The sequence below is a fragment of the Pleurodeles waltl genome, chromosome 2_2 (genome assembly GCF_031143425.1).
Source record: "Pleurodeles waltl isolate 20211129_DDA chromosome 2_2, aPleWal1.hap1.20221129, whole genome shotgun sequence".
Classification (NCBI taxonomy): Eukaryota; Metazoa; Chordata; class Amphibia; order Caudata; family Salamandridae; genus Pleurodeles; species Pleurodeles waltl.
Window position 1 is genome coordinate 810,434,008 of NC_090439.1, and position 22,398 is coordinate 810,456,405.

The 22,398-nt window shown below is 45.5% G+C and overlaps 1 protein-coding gene across 2 annotated transcripts in view; it reads right to left on the reverse strand.

The window, feature by feature from the left end:
- Positions 1-22,398, reverse strand: part of LOC138282643 (regulator of microtubule dynamics protein 1-like) — a 528,856-nt gene that overhangs the window by 505,474 nt on the left and 984 nt on the right. The gene's annotated exons all lie outside the window — the stretch shown is intronic.

Below are 22,398 nucleotides of genomic sequence, written 5' to 3' on the forward strand. Positions count from 1 at the left end.
ACTTATCAGGATTGCTTTGCTGCTTGTTGCCCTGCTGCCAGTACTCCCTGACTTAGACTTCACTGGTGCGCCTGGACTGTCAGGAGTAACTGCCCCTACCTGCCTTGAGAGTGCTGGCCTCCTTTGTCTATGGCCTGCCTGACCCTGTCTGCCCCCCACAAGTGTGTCCCAGGGGCCAACCTGAAACTGCTGGTGTGTGTTTTGCTGTTCCTTGATCCTGCAACCAAGAGCGCCGGGGGGCGCTTCATTTGGCATTCTCACCCTACCCTGCCAGTCTGCTTTGGGCGCAGGGAGCACGCCGTGAACATCATGGTGGTGTACCCCCCACCCCCACTTTTCTGACGCAGGAATGGTTCAGAGGAACCGCCAGCAAACTCCCCTCAAGTATAAGCGGTGTGCGGTCTCCCTAGTGCCCCCTGGGCACAGATGGGTGATTATTCAGGGGGCTTCACTGCCACGACCCGGGCAAAACAAAAATCCAGCTAAGGGAAAAGCTACCAATGCGGACCGGACCTGCCACGTTGCTGGTTGGAAGGCAGTGACTCCGGGAAACAGAGCGGAAGGCTCTGGGCCCCTACCCAAGTGTGAACGACTGGAGGAGAAACCGCAGAAGTACGTCGCTGCCCAGTGTTTACGCGGGCAGTCACCCTATCAACCCAAACTCCTGCGGGGGCTAGCAGGAGTGGTTGGCTTTAAGTCCCAAAGCCAGGAGGCTCAGGCGAGAGAATACCCGGTCTCCCTTGGGGTAGCCACAGGGACCTGGTCATCGTCTTCCACGTGGGGTGATCAGGAGAAATCTCCCCTTTGGCGAGGGAGGTGTGTGGGTTGTCCCCACCTCCTTCTGGCTTGTGCTTACCAGTACGGAGGAGCTTTGCTAGCCCGGCTCGCAGGGCGGAAGGGAAACCCTCAACGGAGGTCCGGTCCCTGCTGAGCCTCTTTTGGTTGCCGCAGGCATTAGAGTAGTAGTGCCGGAGCTCCTACCAAGGCTGAGGTGGAATCTCGTACCGGGTATCCCCTAAAAGGAGTGCAGGATTTCTGTTATCCATCACAGTGGAGGCAGCACAAGTACTATATAATCTGTAATATCAGTGCAGGCACGGTGAGGTTGCATGTCTTTGTTTTTAGTGATAACCGAATGCTCTGCCTTCTCCCGATAGGTGCAATGCCCTCGTAAGCCTTGCATATGGTGAGTTATGATCTGTAATAGCTGGTTACACCGGTTGTTTGTGGGGAAATACTTCACCTGTCATGACCTACAGTATAAGCATTGGGATGAGAGTTTCATGATGAAAAATGCCATGGGGATGTAATGTTTTATATAACTTGTCATTTGGGGAATTTCACATGCATTCCTGATGATGTCTTGGCATTTATGATGGTATTATGACGTGCATTCTTTTAGTAATGCTTACCTGACTACTGGTTATGTTGCAGGATAACCAGTAACCTATGTGTGGCTTGTGACTACTGCTGGCTTTTGCAGAGTAATAGTACTGAGTAATGTTCTGACAACTGCTTGGGTAGCAGGGAATTACTGACATGTTGTGTTTGGCCTAATGAAGTTTTATGCAATACAGTTTATGTTTATATAACGTAGTGTTGTGTTTCGTTTGTGGTTAATTTATTGCGTCACATATGTTGTGTGTGTTGTGCAATCGCTTTACACATTGCCTCCGGGATAGCGCTGACTGCTCGTGCCAAGCTACCAAGGGGGTGAGCAGGGGTTATCCTGGGTGTGTAAATCCCTTGCCCTGACTAGAGAGGGTAGGTTCTGCCTGACTTACATGCATACACTAGCCAATCAGAAACCCCATTTCTAACAATGTCTTACCTTTTAAATACACTGCCCATGGGGCTGCCGTGGGACTACTTTAGGGGTGACTTACATGTAGTAAAAGGGAAGGTTTGGGCCTGGCAAATGGTTACATTTGCCAGGTCGATCTGGCAGTTCCAAACTGCCCACACAGACACTGCACTGGCATGTCTGAGACATGTTTACAAGGCTACTCATGTGGGTGGCACAATCAGTGCTACAGGCCCACTAGCAGCATTTGATTTACAGGCCCAGGGCACCATTAGTGCACTTTACTAGGGACAAACAAGTAAATAAAACATGCTAATCATGGGTAAACCAATTACCAATCCAATTTAGTCAGGGAGCACTTGCACTTTAGCACTGGTCAGTAGTGGTAAAGTCCCAGAGTCCTAAAGCTAGCAAGAACAAAGTTCAGCACAGGATCAAAACCGGAGGTCAGAAGCCAAAATGACAGCAAGGTGAAAGTATTATATGGTATGATTAGGTAGCCTTACCATGGAATACCAACATAACACCCAGTAGTGGACCTCTGTATTCACTCTCAGCAAACCCTAGCTCAGTCCTGGTAGTGTGGCACAAAGCAGTCAAGCTACTTAGAGGAATATCTGTAAAGCATTTCACATTACCAACATGGACGATAAGCAAATGACATGAATCGAAAGAAATCCAACACCAATTTAGAAAACTAGAGTAGATTTTAAACTTAATTTATACACCAAAACAAACTTTGTAGCTTTTGTACAACCTGAGCTTTGAATGTTTAACTCTTTAGAAAATACAGTACTTTGCAAATTTAAAGGGCTTCCATTGAAATCAATGAGGAAAATAGCACTCGGGCACTTGTAGGGTGAGTTCCGTCAAACCCACAGGAACTTAAGGCTCTGCGGGGACCTAGACCGAGATTCAACAGTCAGACTTTTGTTACCTTGCCCAGGGAGTCTGGTTGCAGAGGTGACTTGGCTGTCCTTGGTGCTCAACGGTCTGCATTGGCTGGTGCATTTTGCACTCCATTACAAAACTGTACTTGGGGGTCTACTCACATCCTACCCTTCAGATGTAGAGGTCTTTGGGGGGCCAGGACCAGGAATCGATGCTTGGGTCTTCACCACCTCCGGGTGCAGAGGTGGCTCCTACTGTCAATCACTGGGCTGGTCGTGCCTGAGCTGCATTGCGGCTTCAGTCAAAGTCACGTCCTCAGGCTGCAGTCCCACAGGAGAGGGGTTGCTGGGGGGATGCCCTGGAGTCAGTGAACGTCGTGTGGCAGTTGATGTCCGTGCAGGCGACAGACAAACCTTGGTAGCTGCAAGGGTGGTCCAAGGGATTTCTAGAGGGTATAGGTCCTTTGGTGGGGAGCGGAGGCTTGAAACTTGGTACGAGCCGCACTCTCACTACTTAGATAATGGACACCGAGTTTCTTTGGGCACAGGCACTTAGAGGTCATCAGGTCGCAGTTCTTCAATCACAGCACTTCTTTACTCCTGCAATTTACAGGGCAGGGGTGTGGAATTTATTAAAATATCTACTTGTCCAGGGGACAGGTTGCTTCTCAAATCTACTTGTCCTGTAAAAAGATCTACTTGTCCCTTTGGTGCCATGTAGTGTGGCGACAAATTATGGCAGCAATCTCATTATGTAAGAGCTCTGATAATAGCCTCTCTGATTATGCCAGGGCTACTACCATAGTAGGGCTTGAATACTTGCAGTTTCAATCCCTACTGTAGTAATTTCCTTATTTTGCCACCTTTCTGCAGATCTGCATACTGGGGCTGGAGGAAGCAGTAAGCAATAGTTCCAGGGCTGGAATGCCTTTGAGTCTGCAAACCTACTAACCTGCATGTCTTAAAGATTTTCACCAGCTTCTCTCTAATATTTTCCCATAATAAGAAAGGTTGGGCATTTACTCCTGACAATGGCAGAATTAGAACTTCTTCCATGGTTGGGAAGAAAGTGGCCGGAGGGAAAATGAACTTGCAAATGCTCAATAGATTTTCACATGAGCAAATCTACACATGCGTATTAACCCATGCTAAAATACAGTTCACAAATATTTTATAGGGGTACGACATATACCATGGTTGCACTTTTGTGACTTTCTTTAAGAATTTGGGGCCACATGTAGGTAGGTTCAGATTTGCGACCCGCAAATTGCGAGTCGCAAATCCGAATGTAGGATGGTGTCCCTGACACCATCTGTGATTCGCAAGGGCTTCGCAAATGCCCACCTAGTGAATAATCATGAGGTGGGTCGCAATTTGCGACCCCCTTGCGAATGGCGGCCTCACAGGGATGGTGGCCTGCTGGAGACAGCAGACCACCATGTCTGTGACTGCTTCCTTAAAGGAAAACGAGATGCATAACAAAAACGAAAAATACAACGAGTCTGCAGGACCACTGCTTGCTCTGAAAAAATGTTTACAGTGACATTCACAGTGGGGAAGGGGTCCCATGGGGAACCCTTCCCTTTTGCGAAAGTGTTAGCACCCATTTGAAATGGGTGCAAACTGCGATTGGTTTGCGCCCGCGTTCGCGGTCACAAAACAATCCTACATTGCACTGCGAGTCGCAATTAGGAAGGGAACAACCCTTCCTAATTGCGAGTGGCAAACCCGTTTTGCGATTCGGTAACCAGGTTACTGAATCGCAAAACTGGGTTTGTGCATCGCAGTGTGCTTTTTGCATGTCGCAAACAGCAAAAGTCGCTGTTTGCGACATGCAAAAAGCTACCTACATATGGGTCTTGGTCCCTAATTAGGTCTGGTGTTAACAAAGACATTTTGTTTTTATTAAACTTCTTTTCTCTCTCTTTCGGCTGGCTTTACTGTGAGTGATCGCATTCTGCTCTTCCACAAGGAGCATATTGGCACACAAAGTAGTTTTGTTCAGTGTCAGGAACTACAGTGGCAATCAGTGACGTAACGAAACTGGAGGGTGCCCCTTTGCAAAGAACATGGAGGAGCCCCCTCTCCAGACTCACTCAGGGCAGGTGCTGTGCTGAAGGGGCCCCCTGGAGGGCGGCTGCAGGGCCTTTGTTAAGCCACTGGTGGCAACGTGTGCTTTTAGAGTTCAAAAACTTTGGGGGGGGGGGGGGGCGGGGGGGTTTGCCAGTGTTTGTTACAATGTTGAGGGCCTGGTAGCTCCCACAACAATAAAGTGTTACAAAAGCCATGTCAAAACAAGACACGCATTGATGAAACTAAAAAACTTATAAAAATATGTCAGACCAGTTGGCTTTGTCAGTGTTTGTTTATTTTCATGCTTCCCATATTCGTGTTGAAAATGGTTACACTGATTTTCCATTAGAAATATTTTTGGGAAATACTAGCATGCATCAACACATTTTACTAAATGACACTTCATTTGCATCTAATCAGAGAGCATTCTGGGAGCATTATACTTAGCCTCATAGCCTAAACTTTTCAAACATGTGTATACACGGTTTTGTTTTTTTTGTACTGGAACCAACGTCAGTAGTGAAGTGTGACCTTAAAACATATATTTACAGCACTCACCCTAATAATGAAGGCTTTCAATTAATGAACCATAAATACAAGTTCGAACAGCATTATTTTTTGGAAACACATTACCTCCACTGCAGAGAGTTCAACTCTCTGTAAACAGGCAGCCAAAGGGTTTGTGCTGCAGGGGGTTGGGCCTACTTGTCCCAAGGACAAAGTAAACATAAAAACTTGTTGCCCTTGACCCCAAACAAGATGTCCCGGGCGTCGGGCGATAGGAATTCCACATCCCTGCAGGGGACTGGTGCCACCAGTCAGGGGAGTCTTCCTTGGGGTTTTCGTGTCCACCAGGCTCCCTCTGATCGGGATCAACAAGTTTTCACCTCCATCACGCATCGGGAAATCGGTTCCAGTACTGTTCTCCTTAGGTCACTCTGTGTCCTCTTCTTTGAGCTGGGGCTGGAGTCCAGGTCCTGTTGTTGGTGCAGATGTCTCTTTGTGCTTCTTCCTTTTTCTCCAGGTAAGATCTAAGTTCCGTTGCCAGGGGACCCCTTGTTTAAGGGTGAGAGGGACTGTGGCCAATGGGCTACTACCCCTGCGACTAGTCCGCCCCTGCAGTGACAACTTCCTGTGTCACTGTGTTCCTGTGTCACTGTTTTACCCATAACCCACTACTCTTAGGGTCTGGCAAGATGGCAGAACCCTTCCTTCGCTGTGGAGACTTCCCAGCCCCCCTCAAATGTGGGCTAGTTTGAAGGAGGTGCACGCTGGCCTGGCAGGGCAGAAAGGTCTTTGTCCTCCGCTGGGGGGACAGATCTTGGCACATCAAAGGTGTGGGAAGCCTTTGAGGCTCACCGCCCTGGTGCTACTCTCACTAGCCAGCCTGGTAGGGAGGAAGTGTGACCTCCTTCCTGCCCAGGCCCTTTGTCTTCCGTCCCGCCAAGGTGCTAGCACCACAGGCAGAAGGTCAGACTTTTGTCTGTGGCGGCAGCAGCTTGGGAGAGCCTGCCAAAATAGTGCTAGGACCAGGTAACTAGTTGGGCACCCTCTAAGGGTGCCACCTGGGTATCTGCTTTTCACTCCTAAACATGGGTTTCATGTTCAGGATTAAAAAGCACAGTGTTTGAAACCAAACACAACAGGATTCGGCTGGGCTGTTGCAGAGCTGGCCATCTGAGCAGTGGTCAGTTGCCAGCCCATGTTATCCAATGGGCCGCCTGTTACTTGGGCCAGAATTGCAGTTTAAATACCAGCACAGGGGCATATGTGCTCCTGCACATATGCCCTCACTCATGGAACATTGAACCCTGCCCCTGGGCTAGAGGGGGCCTACCTTAGGGTGTAGTGAATCCTAGTTTGTTTTTAATGGGATAACAGGAGTTAGCTTAGCCTCTGGCTTGCAGACTCGTGCCCCCGTCACTTAGTGACTTTTAACCTACTTAGCTTGCTCTGTCTTAGCCCATTTAATTATTTAATTCTTCTAAGATGGCTGCCTTGTTTATAGTTAGGCCACTTGTTATGAGTTACATTATCAGTGTCACCGCGCTAAGGAGTCAAGATCAAGCAACAAAGGGAAACAAACAGTAGGTGTTCACACTTAGGGATTTTCCCTATCTATACTTTCGAGGGATTGTTTATATTAATTGCGTCCCAAGCATGTCTGTTATCTATTGTTTGGGAACACACCTACGTCAGGGGTCCTTGTAGATCTGTATAAATACATTGCACTTTAGACAGATAAATAGAGGGATTCCGACCAGAGGGCATCGCCACCATCGCTGATATCGATGCTGCAGTCGTCTTGACGCTGACCCAGTCTTCATGTCCATGCGGAGTCTGATATAGAGACCTCATTCCAAGGTAACGAGGGTTGGGGGCTCCTCTCATGGACGTGGCATTGGCAGATTAGGTTTAGCAAACCCAGCTCTCCTTTAGGTAGGAGGTTAGGCCTCTCACATTAGGGCATACTACATCTTGTATGTCTTTTCTACGCACTGCAAGATGGTGGGGGTCTTCGTGATAATGACTCTTGTCTTCACAATTCTGTTCCTTGAATTATTAATTATCCTAATCATTGCAGCCCATGCAACGTATCGCAAATTGCAGTTATGTTAAATAAAAACTATTGAAACTTCACTGCATCTTTGTCATTGCATTTGTTTGTATGAGACAAGATATATCTGTGAGAAAGGGGTAATCTCCGTTTAACCACGACACTCCCTGAGATGTCTTATTCTCGAGTCCATGCGTAAAGGCTGCCACAAATCACCATTTACTATTGTGTTTCTGGTGAGGTGCTGCTAGTGAGCCGGTAAGGTTGGGACAACAGTTGCGACTTGTAGGATAGGCATAACCGCCTACAAGCAAAAGTACTGTCATCTTTTAACCAGCAGTCTTGCCCAGAGCAAGAGTCCAAACTACGACATGGCACCACCAACGATGGTGTTTAGGCACTAATTTACGAATACCCCGACTATCACTGTCTCACAGACAACAGGTACCCTAAGTACCATTATATGGAGACGTCTGTGATCTTTGGGAAAAATCTTCCTCAGCTGAAAAGGTAACACCTAATTAAGCTGTAGGTTGTTCGAGCTCGAACTCATAAAAAGGACTTAAACTCCCCATTTTTTGGTGTTCCGTTACTCTAAACAAAATTGCTGCTGCCATAGATATTCCTGAAAATGCTAGACAAGCACTAACACAACATTTATTAATGCATGGCCTTACAGATGAGGGCGGGGATGTTACTCTTATAGTAGAAGCTAATGAAGCATACCAAACAGAAACATTTTACTGTTACCTTTCCTGAGGTAGACCAAAGATCGCATACATTCCACACATATGAAATTGCAAACGTACCTTTACGGTACCGAGCATACCAGTATCATGAGATATCGCTCACATACCAAGAGCATCAGAACTGGTTTGAAGGTGCCCTACCATATGTACTACAAAGAGTGAGGCTAGGTCCCTTACGTAATGATGGACCAACATGGTATGTTTGCCACCTACACACCTCACCCAGGCATACAAAATAAGCCAATAGCAGATCTGCAAGATTTATATAATGAATTGGTGACATTATATAGACGATTAGTTCAGTTCGTAATGCGAACATTGAACACAACACCAGCGCGTCCAGCACCACCAGCATCTGGTGGTTATCAATTGGCTACTGGGATTAATCCACAAATAGTGCATACTATTATGGGTAAAGTGCCCGCGGAACGGGAAAAAATACCGTTCTGGATTGCCCAGAAAACGAATCAGCTGGAAGTTGTGTTTCCCCATACGGGACCACAGGAAAAACATAGACTGCTCACTATGTGCTTGCCTTTTGGAATGGTTCCCTCAGTGGATGACTGTGCCACATGGGGTACAGTCTTCCCTGCCATATATACTACCACACATGGTACCCCGACACTAGACAATGTACCGGAAGTGTTAAAACAAATACAAAATGAGCATGGGGCTGCACCAGCCCTGGATTTGGGGATGAAATTAATGCGTAACTTTGACGCAGTTTCCTCAATAATACTCAGTAATATTAAAGGGGAAGCGGTAGCACTGGCAATACGCCAGCGTCTCCGGGAAACTCCACACGAGGAACAAGAGAGACAGCTACCGAAAATAATTTCCGACACCTATACTAGTATAGGCCGGGATAGTTTGGGAGCCAAACGAAAGAAATTGAAGTTACAAAGTTCCACCCATAAGGAAGGTACAAAGCAGGCACAAGAGTGCCCTAAGAAGCACTGGGACAAACAAAAAGATTTCAAAGAAAGAAGGAATAAGTGAGCTGATTCTCCACACCAGGAGAACTCCGAAAGGAGATATAATCTCAGAGATAGGGAGAACATTAAAACTCCAGACAGATATACTAATTCACATCCCTCTCGTTCCTTTCAGGATGCACCGGATAGATGTAGCGAGAGAGGGGGCCGTCAAGATCGACGTCATGAATACGTGAAAGAAAAGAAAGACTCACAACAGTCTACCATTAAAAAAGAAGAAAAGATTCCTCAGCAAAAGCCACAGTTTAAAAAGAAGAAGGTGGCAGCACTGACAGCTAAAAATGCCAGTATACTTGAGAACACTGGTGAAGAACAAGACGTGGGCAGTGACTCTGTTAGACAGCGCAGCAGAGGTCACGATATGTCGCCAGAGTCTGAAAGATCATCTCGATGCAACAACAACTAGCAATTACATCGCAGTTGAAGCAGCGGACGGTCGCGTTCTCCCGCCCGATAGGGTTTATGATTTGAAAATTCAGATAGAGGGAGATGTGGAGTGCACCATTAGTGTGATATTTTGGGATGAACTTACTAGTGATATCCTATTGGCCGAAAGAGACTGGCCACCTGAACATGTCCACAAGCTCCCGCGTCGGGAAGATGTCCTTTTGCCTTCTTTCTCCGATCTTGTTCCGGAAGCAGATAAAGAAGCCTATGCTGCTGAATGGGTTCTAGCACAGGCACCTGCATTATATCGCAATCATGTAGGATGGGACAAGGAGTCTCCTTGCTATGTTATTCCCGTTAGGTCTACGTTAGGTCTACACCCCAACAGCAGCCACAATATCCTGTTAAACATGAAGCAAAAGCTCCGGTGAGGGAGATCCTCACTCAGCTCGATTACCACGAAGTAATTGAGCCCTGTACATCTGCAATGAATAACCCGTTATTCCCCGTTGCAAAGCCAGACCATTCATACAGAATAGTCATTGATTATAGACACTTAGTCATACAAGCACATATGCTATACAAAATTCACACAGCACTAATAAACAATATAGTGCGCAAAAAATATAAAACAACGTTGGATATATCTAATGGATTTTTCTGCCAGAATTTAGCACATGAAAGTCGGGACCTGAGTGTATTCTCATTTGGCTCTCAGAAACGCTTTTGTTGTTTACCTCAAGGCTATAAAAATAGCCCAGGGCTATTTTCAGCCCGTGCAACATCAATATTACATGATATTGATTCTGAGGCGTTATCCTATGTGGATGACATATATCTCACAGACGACGTCCTTGACATTCATTTTACAAGGGTCGATCGGATCATTCTGGGATTTGCAGACCTCGGTTACAAATTAAACTTTAAGAAAAGCAAGATCGCCTTTCTCAGTGTATTATTCCTGGGATATGAGCTATCACATGAGGGAAAGAGCCTGGCCCAGCACTTTCTGGAAAAATGTGCTCAACTGCACCCTCCTAACACACTTAAGAAACTATAGTCATTACTAGGTTTCTTTAATTTTGGCAGAACATACATTCCAGATTATGCAGAATGGATCAAGCCACTTTATGACTTGGTTCAGCCCAATTTTTCTAGCAGACACTGGACGGTTGAACACACCCTCATCCTTAGGGAAATGCAACAGGACCTGCTAGAAGCTAAACACTTGCACACATGTGACAATACAAATTTGGTCATCAGAATAATTGCTGATGCCATTGGATTTACTTATGTCACCTTCAACGAGGGTGACACGTTACCTATAGCGTATAAATCACATTTATACTCCAATGCAGAACAGCGTTTTGCACCTACAGAAAAAATTCTGACAGCAGTTCAGATGGCCGTCATAAAAGAGAGGCCACTTGCCCAGGGAAAACGTATTATTGTTGTTTCTCCGGTGCCAGCCTTAGAGGCTGTCACCAAAGCAAGCGTTCTCAACGCTAAAGCATTACATCCACGTTGGATTCAATGGGAAACGTCTCTGACTGCCATATATATTCGATCCAAAACATAAGACACAAGAGTTTCTCCAATACGAACAATATCTTGCCACTAGACAGATACCATACTGTCATATACACTGATGGTTCAGCACAACCCGCAGTAGGTACTAAACATCAATAATCCGCAGCTTGCGCAGCCGTGAGCGGAGTGATGAAAGATGGAGTCTTCCACCAACACAATACCTACATGCAGACCTTAGGGGACTGCACGGCCCAGTTGGCTGAACTTAAGGCTCTTATTCTAGCGCTCAAACATACTGAGCCAGGATGTCGGACTTTAATAGTCTGTGAATCATATTACTGCGTTAAGTCCTACAATGACTATCTCAATCATTGAAAAGAGAACGGGTTTAGAGATTCTAAAGAGAACACCATTAAACACAAAATATTGTGAGGGAGGGTGGCTGATCTTAAGGAGAAGCTGCTGTGTGTCTATGTAGTTCATACATTGGGACACCAACATGTAGGAGTACACGTAACCGGTAATACATTGGCTGATGAAGCGGCCAAAGCAGCAGTAGCTACGGCTTCTGTGGCTGAGGAGACTCGTTCTCAGACGAGATTGGATAATGAAATATTGACTGCCGTTAAAGCTTTGGCTGCAGGCAGGCCCCTTCCGAAAGGATACCCTACAAACTATACTTACCATATCAGTGCGCAGAATGTTGCTTACACAATTCCTGGGGTTGGAGATCGAGTGATCCCCAACGAAGACCAGAGATTAGATCTAATTAAAGCAGCGCATGAGGGTGTCGCTTCTGCACATGCCGGTATATCGGCCACAATAAAAATCCTACAGAAACGCTTCTGGTGGCCTGGTCTATGCAGACGAACAAAACAGTATGTCCTTTGCTGTGACATTTGCCAGCAGATAAAGGGCTCTAATATCGCCCACCACAGACATCCCTCTTAGTGTCCAACAGGCCACTACAGTGTGTGTACCTGGACCATTGTAATCCCTTACAGCCTGATGGCGCATACAAATACATTCTAGTCGCTGTAGATTCTTGTTCTAGATTCCTGTGGGTATGGCCACAGCAGTCGACTGACGCCCAGACTGTTATAAAAGACTTGCTGATCTTTATCGGTACATATGCGGTTGCAGCATTCCATTCGGACCAGGGCCCTGCATTTGCCTCTAAGGCATTCAGGGTCACCATGGGGACGATGGGTGTTGAACTCCATTACTCCTCACCATACCATCCTGAGGGAAATTTGGTCGTGGAGAGGCGGAATCGTGATCTAAAGCAGTCCTTAACAGCTTGAGTATTAGGTTCAGGCCGCAGCTGGTTACATCACCTATATGGGGTCCAGAGAGCACTGAATAATCTGCCAAGACGGTCCTTGAGGGGACGCACTCCATATGAGGTTCTCTTTGGGATACTATGTATGTCCCAGATCTTGATGCCCCTGGAATGGTGGCAGCAGAAACACCATTTGACATAAATGAACATCTCACTGTTTTACAGGAGCTTCAGCAATTTCGTGATGATAAATCATCTGCAAGTGCTGCCACTTTAGGAATAAGGGATTTAGCGAAAACTTCGACTGGCTGGATTCCTAAAGTTGGGGATCTAGTTTGTGAGAAGATCACAGTGAAGAAGGAGTTTGGTCCATCATACAGAGCACCTGCACTGGTCTTAGGAATTCAAGGCACCAGGACTGTCATCTTATCACCGCTGTCTGGTTCTCAAAACGAACAGATTCATCTCCATTGATGACATCAAATTACACCATGTGGCCGATCCTTCACAGTAGACCAAGAGGTCCCTTGGGCTGTTCCCGATCCCCTCTCACTACCCAACAGGACATACATCTACATAGTAGGATGAACATCACCACTACAGACTATGCAACAATGTCTAATGCTGTTCCAGACACCTCCTCGACCATGGGGAGGGCGGAAAATGAACTCTTGCTAGTTCCTGTCACTACTTCAGTGACCACCCCAGTTCAAGATCTAGCTGTTTTTTACACAAACACATCACAGACTAATGACACTGTCTACCAAGAGCCCCCACGTGAAGTGGATCAAAGTACAGATGGTGCACCGGCTCCCGTGTTTGCAGAGACTGCCTCTGGCTATTTCATTGACATTGATGATTTTTCTTCAGATTCATCCACTACGGTGATTGACAATGTTTCAAAAAGAAGTAAGCTGTATCAAAGGCCTAAAAAGAACTATTTGAAATACCCATGGAACTATTTATGGTTCTGTTTGACATTTCTTGCATTATTTTTATGGATTGGTTTTGTGACTGTTTTCTTTTTGCTTTTAAATGGTCACTATATTCCTGATCGCTACTCTGTGGAGCCTGTTGATTAAGTTTTAACTCCATATCATTCTTCACATAAGGTCCGAAGAGACTTGTCCCCTGTAAATATTACAGCAATACGGATTTCTGATGGGATTGTGTGGAACAAAGTTCCATTCGATATATACAGGCTTACAGAAATTATTCAAATACCATACGTGTTCAAAATTTCAATGACTGATGTAATTACACCTGATGTTGTCTCTGATGATTGGGATGTCCAAACAGTTGATTCTATGCTAACTGAAATGAAGGACTATTTGAAAGTGATGATGTATATGAACATACAATGAATTATGGGGAAATGTTCTGCTATAACAATTGGGGACATTACTACCTACACCGTGCCACTAGATTCAGGCCAGTATTAAACTACACTCAGTGGGAACACTGTTCCACTCCACCGGTGGGGAGCCCAAAGTACTATAGTGATAAATTTACATACTTTTTTGGGCATGACAAAAAAAGAGCAGAATCGTATTATTTTAAAATACCTCCGGCGCAAATTAGGAACATTTTGCTAACTGATACAGAAATGATTTATTCAGATCCCTTTGTTTCCCGGCTCGCAGTTGAAGGTTACGAATACTGGAAGAGCACTATTGATTTGAAAAGTGTACGGGGAACACAAGATTGGCAGATACAGGGTAGGGAGGCATTATTTCGAGCATGCCTGATTCCTGTGCAAATGATTTTCTTAAATTACACTATTCAGCAGACATCCTGTCTGGGGTTAGCAATAATTAAAGACTTGAACACACCCAGTATCCCCACTCCGGCAAGGTTTAAAGATTGGCAATACTTCCTTAATATCACAGAGGACAGGCTAGATGTAATGGTCAAGGCTGGTACCTATAATTCTCCACTTTCCAGTCCCCGCGGGTGGTTAATATGGCCCACTGACACTAATGAGTGTCATGCCCGTTTTTTAAACTCTTCAGGGGTTTTTTCAATTAACAGGCCAGACCCTCACTTTGTATCGGGACAACATACAGGTATAGTTACGACATACAGTGTGGGTAAGCTGTGCCAGCAATGGGTACAGACCAACACGTTAGCCGCAGTTAAGAAACACCTGAACACTCTTTCTGAAGATGTAGACTTGCAGGATTTTCTGCTGTGTCCTAGAAAAAAGCGCTCAAGAAGGTTTTTATATGTTATGTACAATGACATTTTGAAACTTTCCCAGATTGAGGCTGCTGCGCCTTTAAGGCAATTGGATAAAGAAAATTTAGAAAAGGCATTAGCTGTTGTCGACAACAGCATGAATACACTGTCCAACAGGATTTATTCATTTTCAAATATAGTGTCGTCTGCTATTGATATCACTCAGACAGACTTGTCCCGGTTATATCATGGGCAAACACAGCTACGTTCCATCATGCAGCTGGGTTGGACTTTACAGACACTGAAAAATGGCCGCATTCCATGGAAGTATATTAACGGGAGTGAATTCTTCTCTGCTTTTAATTTTTCCAAAGAACAACAGACAATGGCTAAAAGGGAGGCTAGTTTCACCATGCTTCACGTAGAAAAGTTAGATAAGTTGCCCTTCACGTTAGCAGAGTCCTTCAACTATCTGGCTCCTACATGCCATAATTAATTTACCGATTTCAACCTTTCATTTCTCAAGCTGCCTGAAACATCTTGCAGTGGGAAGGTACGAGCAACTAGGAGGTAGCTATATTAAGGAAGAGTGGGAGTTGCCCTTTCATTATAAATGTATGAACGGCGAAACTGAGGTCTTTCTTAGCGGAAGCGAATGTGAGACTGCTGTTAGTCATTCCATGATATGTAAGCAGGTGTCCCTTCACGGTCTTTGCAATGCGGGGGTCGCGAATTTTGCCTGTTTAATGAAGGGTACTCCCGTCCCTTTGATTTGCTCGGTATTTCATGTACTTTCCAATGGAAGTTAAGTGGTACTGAACGATCAAAGCTGTTGCGGCATGCGACCAGGAATTGCCTACGCAATCTCGGTCTCGAAGGTCGTTACGTGTTATGGACATGTTTTGTTCCCCCCCACACGAGAGATAAAAGTATCTGACATGTCGCCCCACATAGATACTATTAATGTGAACTATGACAAGCTGAGCAGGCTAAAGGTGCTATTGTTTCAAAAACAGGTCGCCTTGACATCCGCAAAAGAGACGTATGCTCTCCAGATTGCGAGATCATCAGCCGAGATACAATCCCTATTAAATATCAACTTCCCCAAGCATTTTGGAGAACTGGTATCCAGAATATTCAATGCTTTAAGCACCACTGGGATTGTTCATTCTTTAAGGCTGTCGTGTCTGGTTTCGTGTCCATCTTCCAGACTGTCTTCGGAGTCATCCCGTGAGCCATCCATTCGCTCTTTTCAAGTGTGTTTGGTAGCTTTCCAATTATTTTGGCTTTGATTAGCGGACTACTACTGCTATTTCTTCTGATTCGCAGTGGTTGTTTCTTTACAGCTGCGCAGAGCAATGGAGCCGCTCCCACCAACTCCACTGTGCCGTGAATGCATGGTTCGGATCTTCGGTGCACCCTTGCTGGTGGAACTGGAGCATGACTGGTCATTGTCATTTCAGCCCCTTCTCTGGTGCGTACAACCAGTCTTCCGCTGCATATGGTGCCTCATTGAACATCTGCCTATCGTCTGTCTTGCTGTTGCACCGACATTTCCTGTGGACCATGAACTGCTGATGTCCCCAATGAGGGTTCATACACGGTCATGCCCCTTGAGACTGAGGTTGCCTGACTGACCTGGCAATGGGTAGAGTCTCACTCGAGCAGCAAGCTGATCGTGCAGGCTGACATGGCTGCTCTGCAACCTCTCTTTTACTTCGGTCACTCAAGGTGGCACAATAGGTGCTTCAGCCCTGCTGACCTCTCCTTACCACTCTTGCCATAGGTACCCTGGATACCAGTTACTAGGGACTTACAGGGGTGCTAAGGGTCATGCCAATGGGCCTATGCAATTTGACATACCGTTTCAAGGCAAATAGCATTGGTACTGGGGCCTCATTAGCAGGCCTCAGTACACTAAAAGAATCCAAAAACTAGCATCTAGCAGTTCAAATGGGAGCAAAAAGTCGGGCATCTGCAAAGAAACCCAGCTTGCTAAACAAGCATTGGTCAGCAGTGGTAAAGTGCCCAGAGTCCTAAAGCCAGCAAGAACAAAGTTCAGCACTGGATCAAAACAGGAGGTCAGAAGCCAAAAAGACATGGGGAACCAATCCAAGAGCTGCAGGGTCTAACAAGCGTGTACTGCGAAAAGTACCCCAGAATGGTCAGTCGCTTTATAAAAATATATGGACGTTATACACAAAGCATATATCATCTATGGCAGCTACGCCTGGGCTTAGTATGCCGAGGAATTCCGGGCACCCATGTCGGTGAACCCGGAGGCCTAGTGGGGTGCAACAGATTCAGATTTATGGCAACACACCAAAGGCCCTGCAAAGTTTGGTAAGACAATTTTTATGGCCAGCAGCCTGCCCATAGTTTAAAGCCCCTTTCAGGGGCGTCCCACCCGGGGAAGGGTGGGATTGGTGGGTAAGAGTCAAGGCAGTTTTTCCGGGAACACGGGCACCATAACAGGGGCTTGCAGGGACTTTAATAAAGACTTCTGCACCAGGGAATATTGTAAATTCCAATACGAATGTTCTAATTGTTCCGGTCGGCACGCTTTGGTGCACTGCTATGGGAGAGGTGGATCGTCAAGAGCAGCAGAAGGTAGAGGTCAGGGGCACAGGGAGGGTTCAGTGGACTGCAGACAGCACAGTCAGGAAATTTCAGGGGAGGTCGAGGTTCTCAAAATACTGGGGGGGAATTAATGTGGGCAAATTGGGTTTCTGGCACGAGAAATACGAGAGACGGGACGAAGCCAGACTGTTGTTGTTGGACAGTTTCACATGGGGTTTCAAATTAGGTTATCAGGGACCTAGAACGCATCGGTGGGCGGATAACCTTAAGTCTGTTCATGCACACAAACAAGTGGTGCAAGACAAATGTTTGAAAGAAGTACAAGAGGGTTGCATGGCGAGCCCATTTGCAGACTGCCCTTTAGCCAATTTGATTGTGTCCCCAATCGGAGTGGTGCCCAAGAAGGAGAAGGGCCACTTTCTAGTGATACTGCATTTGTCATGATCAGAAGGAACCTCGGTGAATGATTACATACCGGGATTGCTTTCAGTGTCATACTCGTCAGTTGACGTTGCCCTTGCATTGGTGGAGCAAGTCAGACAGGGGGAGCTTATGGCCAAGAGTGACATTAAGTTGGCGTTTTGTTTATAGCCAGTACACAATGCTGATTTTGAGCCCTTGGGCATACAGACTGTTCCATTTCCTGTCCATTGCTTTAGTGCTTCAGTACCTTTTGACAATGGATGTTCACATTCATCACAGGGAATTTACATACAACACAACACTTGGATGAATTTTTATTGTAGGAGCACCGTGTTCTTTAGAATGCAATGAGTTGCTGACAAAATTCCAAGACATCATGACTGATTTGGGGGTGCAGTTGGCACCAGAGAAGGCAGTTAGGCCCACCACGGAGTTGGTATTTTAGGAATTACAATAGACTCAGTGTCTATGATGGCTTATTTGCCGTCGGACAAGAGGGAGGGTGGCCATGCAATTGTTACTTGACATCCTACACAAGCAGAAGGTTACGGTGAAAGAAATTCAACTGCTCCTCTGCCATTTGAACTTTGCATGCCGCATAGTCAGGGCAGGGAGGACATTTTACAGACGCCTTGGCTTAGCACTCTCTGATCAGCATTTGCCGCATGATCACATGCGTTTGACAGGTGGAGTGAAGGAAGACCTACGAATGTGGCATTTTTCCTGGATTCCTTAAATGAGATCCGATGTCCACGTGGCAGGAACTGAAATTGGGATGCACAAGTTTTCACAGATGCGGCGGGAGGAAAAGGCTTTAGGATTTACTGGCAAGGCAACTGGTATGTAGAGGAGTGGCCACAGGAATGGAGGCATGGGGGGACAGAGTACTGCATTCTTAGAACTGTTTCCCTTAGTGGTCACATTGTCTTTATGGGAAGCCCAATTGCCACACACAAAAAGTCCTCTTGCGGACAGACAAAAGGGCAGTGGTACACGTTGTTAATTGTCAGTCTGCCAGAGACCCTCAGGTACTAAATCTGCAGCAGGTGTTTGTACTGGGTTGTCTAAAGCATGATATCGTGTTAGGGCTCGCCATGTCCATGGTCTGGACAATGACATTGCGGACTCTTTGTCTCGTTCACAGTGGAAGAAATTTAATTGGCTGATTTTGGGTGCAGACCCTGCCAGAACACTGATGCCCCAGGAATTGTGGAGAGTAGGAGACAGTGGATGCTACAACTGTTTTGGAATACTTTGACAGTTTCAACAGGAGTGACAATGCAAAAGCATAGTCAGAATTTCTGAATAGTGTGGCTTGCCACAGATCAGAGTCTAAAAGAAGGATAGAGGATATAGTTCATCACATGATAACGCTCATCGAAAAAGGGCAGTTGAGAGTCAGTATTCCAGAAAAATTGGCAGGTATTACATTTATGGGTAAGCTCTTCTTGGGCTACTCTCTTTCGGTGGGCGAGCTGAGCAGGAGAATATTGGCGGGTTAGTCCACAGAATTGCTGCTGGGGGTCAGAAGAGGGAACCTATAACTTTTGCATAGTTGGGAGAACTTATCAGAACCTTACCCAGCGTAAGTGGTGGTACGAGGGAGACTCCTCTTTCACACTCTCATGACATGGATGTTTTCCGAGGCTTTCAGAGTATCTGAGCTTTTGGGCAAAAAGGGGGGACAGGGTACTACATGGGGGACGTACAATTTCGTCACCAGGGGATTCAGCTATGTTTGCACAAATCTAAAACACATCAAAGAGGTCAAGGAAAGGAGGTACGGCTTCTGGCATAACCTAAAACAGCTATTTGCCTGGTATTGCTGGGTAAACAACTTCAAGCTGAGTTTTTTCTTGGCTGGCACACAAGTATTTTTACATGCGGATGGGAGTGCGATATCCACGTTTCAATTATTGGCGGTACTGTGCAAGAGTCTGCATGGCATAGGGTTGGAAGCCTCAATATTTGGCATGCCCTCTTTTCAGATAGGTATGACTACTGCGGCAGGAAATTCCGGTTGGAGTAGTGACAGAATCTTGCAGTTAGGCAGATGGGCATCAGACTGTTTTCAGCATTACAATAGATAGGTGGAGGGAGGGTTAATAAGGCAGATGCACCACCGATTGCTGTGTTTGCTGTTTTTTACAGGTTCAGTGCCTAACCCAGATATGGATTGTGGGGCATTCCTTTATAAAACAGGCGGACAGACAGGTGCAGCAAACCAGTTTTGGGACACATCAGGGTCTTAACCGATCTTTGTATTATGTACAAATGGCACAGAAAAAGGAGGATGAGGTTGCATGAGCTGTTGCCTCGCCTGAATAATTTGCTACGGCTGGGAGTGTGCCCGGATATTCTTTTGTTGCATGTAGGGGAAAATGATATGGTAGGAATAAATGGGTTGGCTTTGATAAAACAGATGAAAAAAGATCTAGAAGAGATTTAATCACAGTGGTATGGCTATCCTATAGCTTGGATGGCATTCATGCTGAGAAGATCGTGGCGCGGGGCATTTCGCCCAGTAGCTATAGAGAGGAGAGGGCATGGCATAAGCTCAACAAGGAGATGAAAGCTTTTTGTAGGAAGAGAGGGATAAGCAGAATTGAGCATTTAGACATTAAATACGAGGACACGGAATTCTTTAATTTGTCCTTTATGGGCTTTTATGGGCATGGAACTTTATCTGTTGCAAATTAAAGTAGTGTTGAAGCCAATTTTAAAATAAACTTAGATTACAGGATTTAGGGGGAGGGAAGGCCATTAGAGGTCTTTTTTCTGGGTGTCGGTTGGAGGGCAAGTTACCTTGCTTTTAACAAGTTTAGAATTGGGGATAGTGGCAGTCCACGCTGGAAAGGGAGGGTTAGGTAGGAACACACATGGACAAGACAGAAAGTTTAAAGGTTGGTTTCTAAGTTATGTCAATTTGAGGTTAACAGGTTTACAAAACTGAAACAGACTTTTGAATTAGAGAGAGTACAGAGCAAGAGGGAGGAAGACAGTATCATCAAATTGCTGAGAGAGTGATGGCAGTTTAGGGGAGGTGGTTGGGGAGTTAGGTTTTATTCCATGTTTAGTGAGGTGGTAGTTTTGTAAGGCAAAGACCAGGTTATGTTATTGTTATGTGCACTTGTGCCAATAAAGCAGCCTTTTCCACACAACAAATTGCAGTGGTCATTGGTGCACCCCTCTTCCCCAATGCAGCAATAATATGGTCTGAAGCAGAGGCGGGATAAAGCGTATATATTTGTATGTTATGGAATACCTCCACGTAAACAACAATCACGTCAACCAACGTGGCAGCAATTCTAATGACCCTAAAATAGAGGCACTGTTGTGCCCTGGGTGAGCTAGGTGTTCCTAGGAGATTCCCATACCTCATGCAAGAGCTTGTCCTTTATCCATATATTAATGTCACATGTCAGCCAAGTAAAAGCTCTATTATTTTAGAGTTATTCATACATGCAAATCTGTGCTCACCAACAAAACATGTTGGGTGGGGTCTGAGTGTTCTATACTTTTGTGAGGTCTGCAGTACAGTTTTTGTTTTTTTTTGGGGGGGGGGTTGTTTGTAAGGTGCTACCAAAAAGAGGTACACAATCTTCCAAACTACAAAATGATTTTAAAAGTTTTTAAAAGTGTCTTTGCATAATGATACAATATTAATATCGCTTGTCTAATTTTATCTTGTAACAACAGCCTGTTATCTCGACGGCATCAGCAGAAACACTGATCTCTAGCTACTGCAGGTTAAGGACGCTTCACAGCAATATTACCCATGTGAAGAAACAGCTGCGGCTGCTAATCAGGAAACAAAGAAGAAAGTGCAAAGAGGTCTGAAGCGAGCTGTAGTTGTGGATCTCTCAACAATGAAAAGTGCATTTGTTTTTGTTTATTACACACCACAATCTTTCAATGGAATGGAATGATTTCAAAATTATAGTCTTTTTATGTAATAAAAATGGACAGATCAACTACATGGAACATATCAACTGGAATTCGAATGCTTAACAATAACAAGTAAGTATTTTCAAGAGAAAGAAACTACTACTGTGATATAGCTTCTACTGTCTCAAAAACTGTCATTATACTATATCGTTGAAAAGAGAGCCGCTGTCAGAAATCTAAGCAGGGTGCAAGTTCTAAAAAAAAAAAAGTAGGGGGCTAATCACGTTAGGCAGTATGCATGTGTATCACAGTGCCATGAAGATTGAGGGCTGTCGCCCTGGTGCATTGCTGTATCGCAAAGAGGGCTGCTGTCTTGTTTAGTGCTGTGACCTGAAGGGGCCGAGGCCCTGTGTGCATTGTTACGAACACCGCATGCCAGCAGTGGGCCGTGGCAAAGTGAAAGGGCCTTCACCCTTGAGCAGCATGCAGCTGTGAAGGAGCAGCAGACTGTGACCCGCGGTGGAAGAGCAACATGGTTGAATACTAGGACGCCAGGCCTTCACGGGCAACTTGCTATGACCGATGCACTACACCACAGAGCCATTCTGACTCTCTCAAAGCCATCATGGAACTTCTAAAATGTGAACTCACTAGCAGGGCATAACTAGAATGTCTCTCCACACATAAATGGGGAATAATCACGATCCTTAGACAGGGAAGTGGGACTCGAGAGCTGATCCAGGAAATGCTAGTGTGCTTAAAAAGACTGTATAATGTACTAATGTGCATTTCCCAATGAGTAACAACTTTTTTAATTCATTTTTCATTTAAGCTGCATGCTATTTTATATGTAGCTAGTCAACTGTAAAAGATGAAAAAAAAGCTTAAGGAAAATTATAATATTATTGCCACACCTTTGACCCCACCCCAATGCATGCAGCAGCACAGTTTCCAGGTGTTTATACAGTTCGACCAGAGTGAGAGATACATGACCAATAAAGCGTCACTCAACATGTCACACATCACTAAACGTCACACATAAGCATACAGAAAACCAGTGCT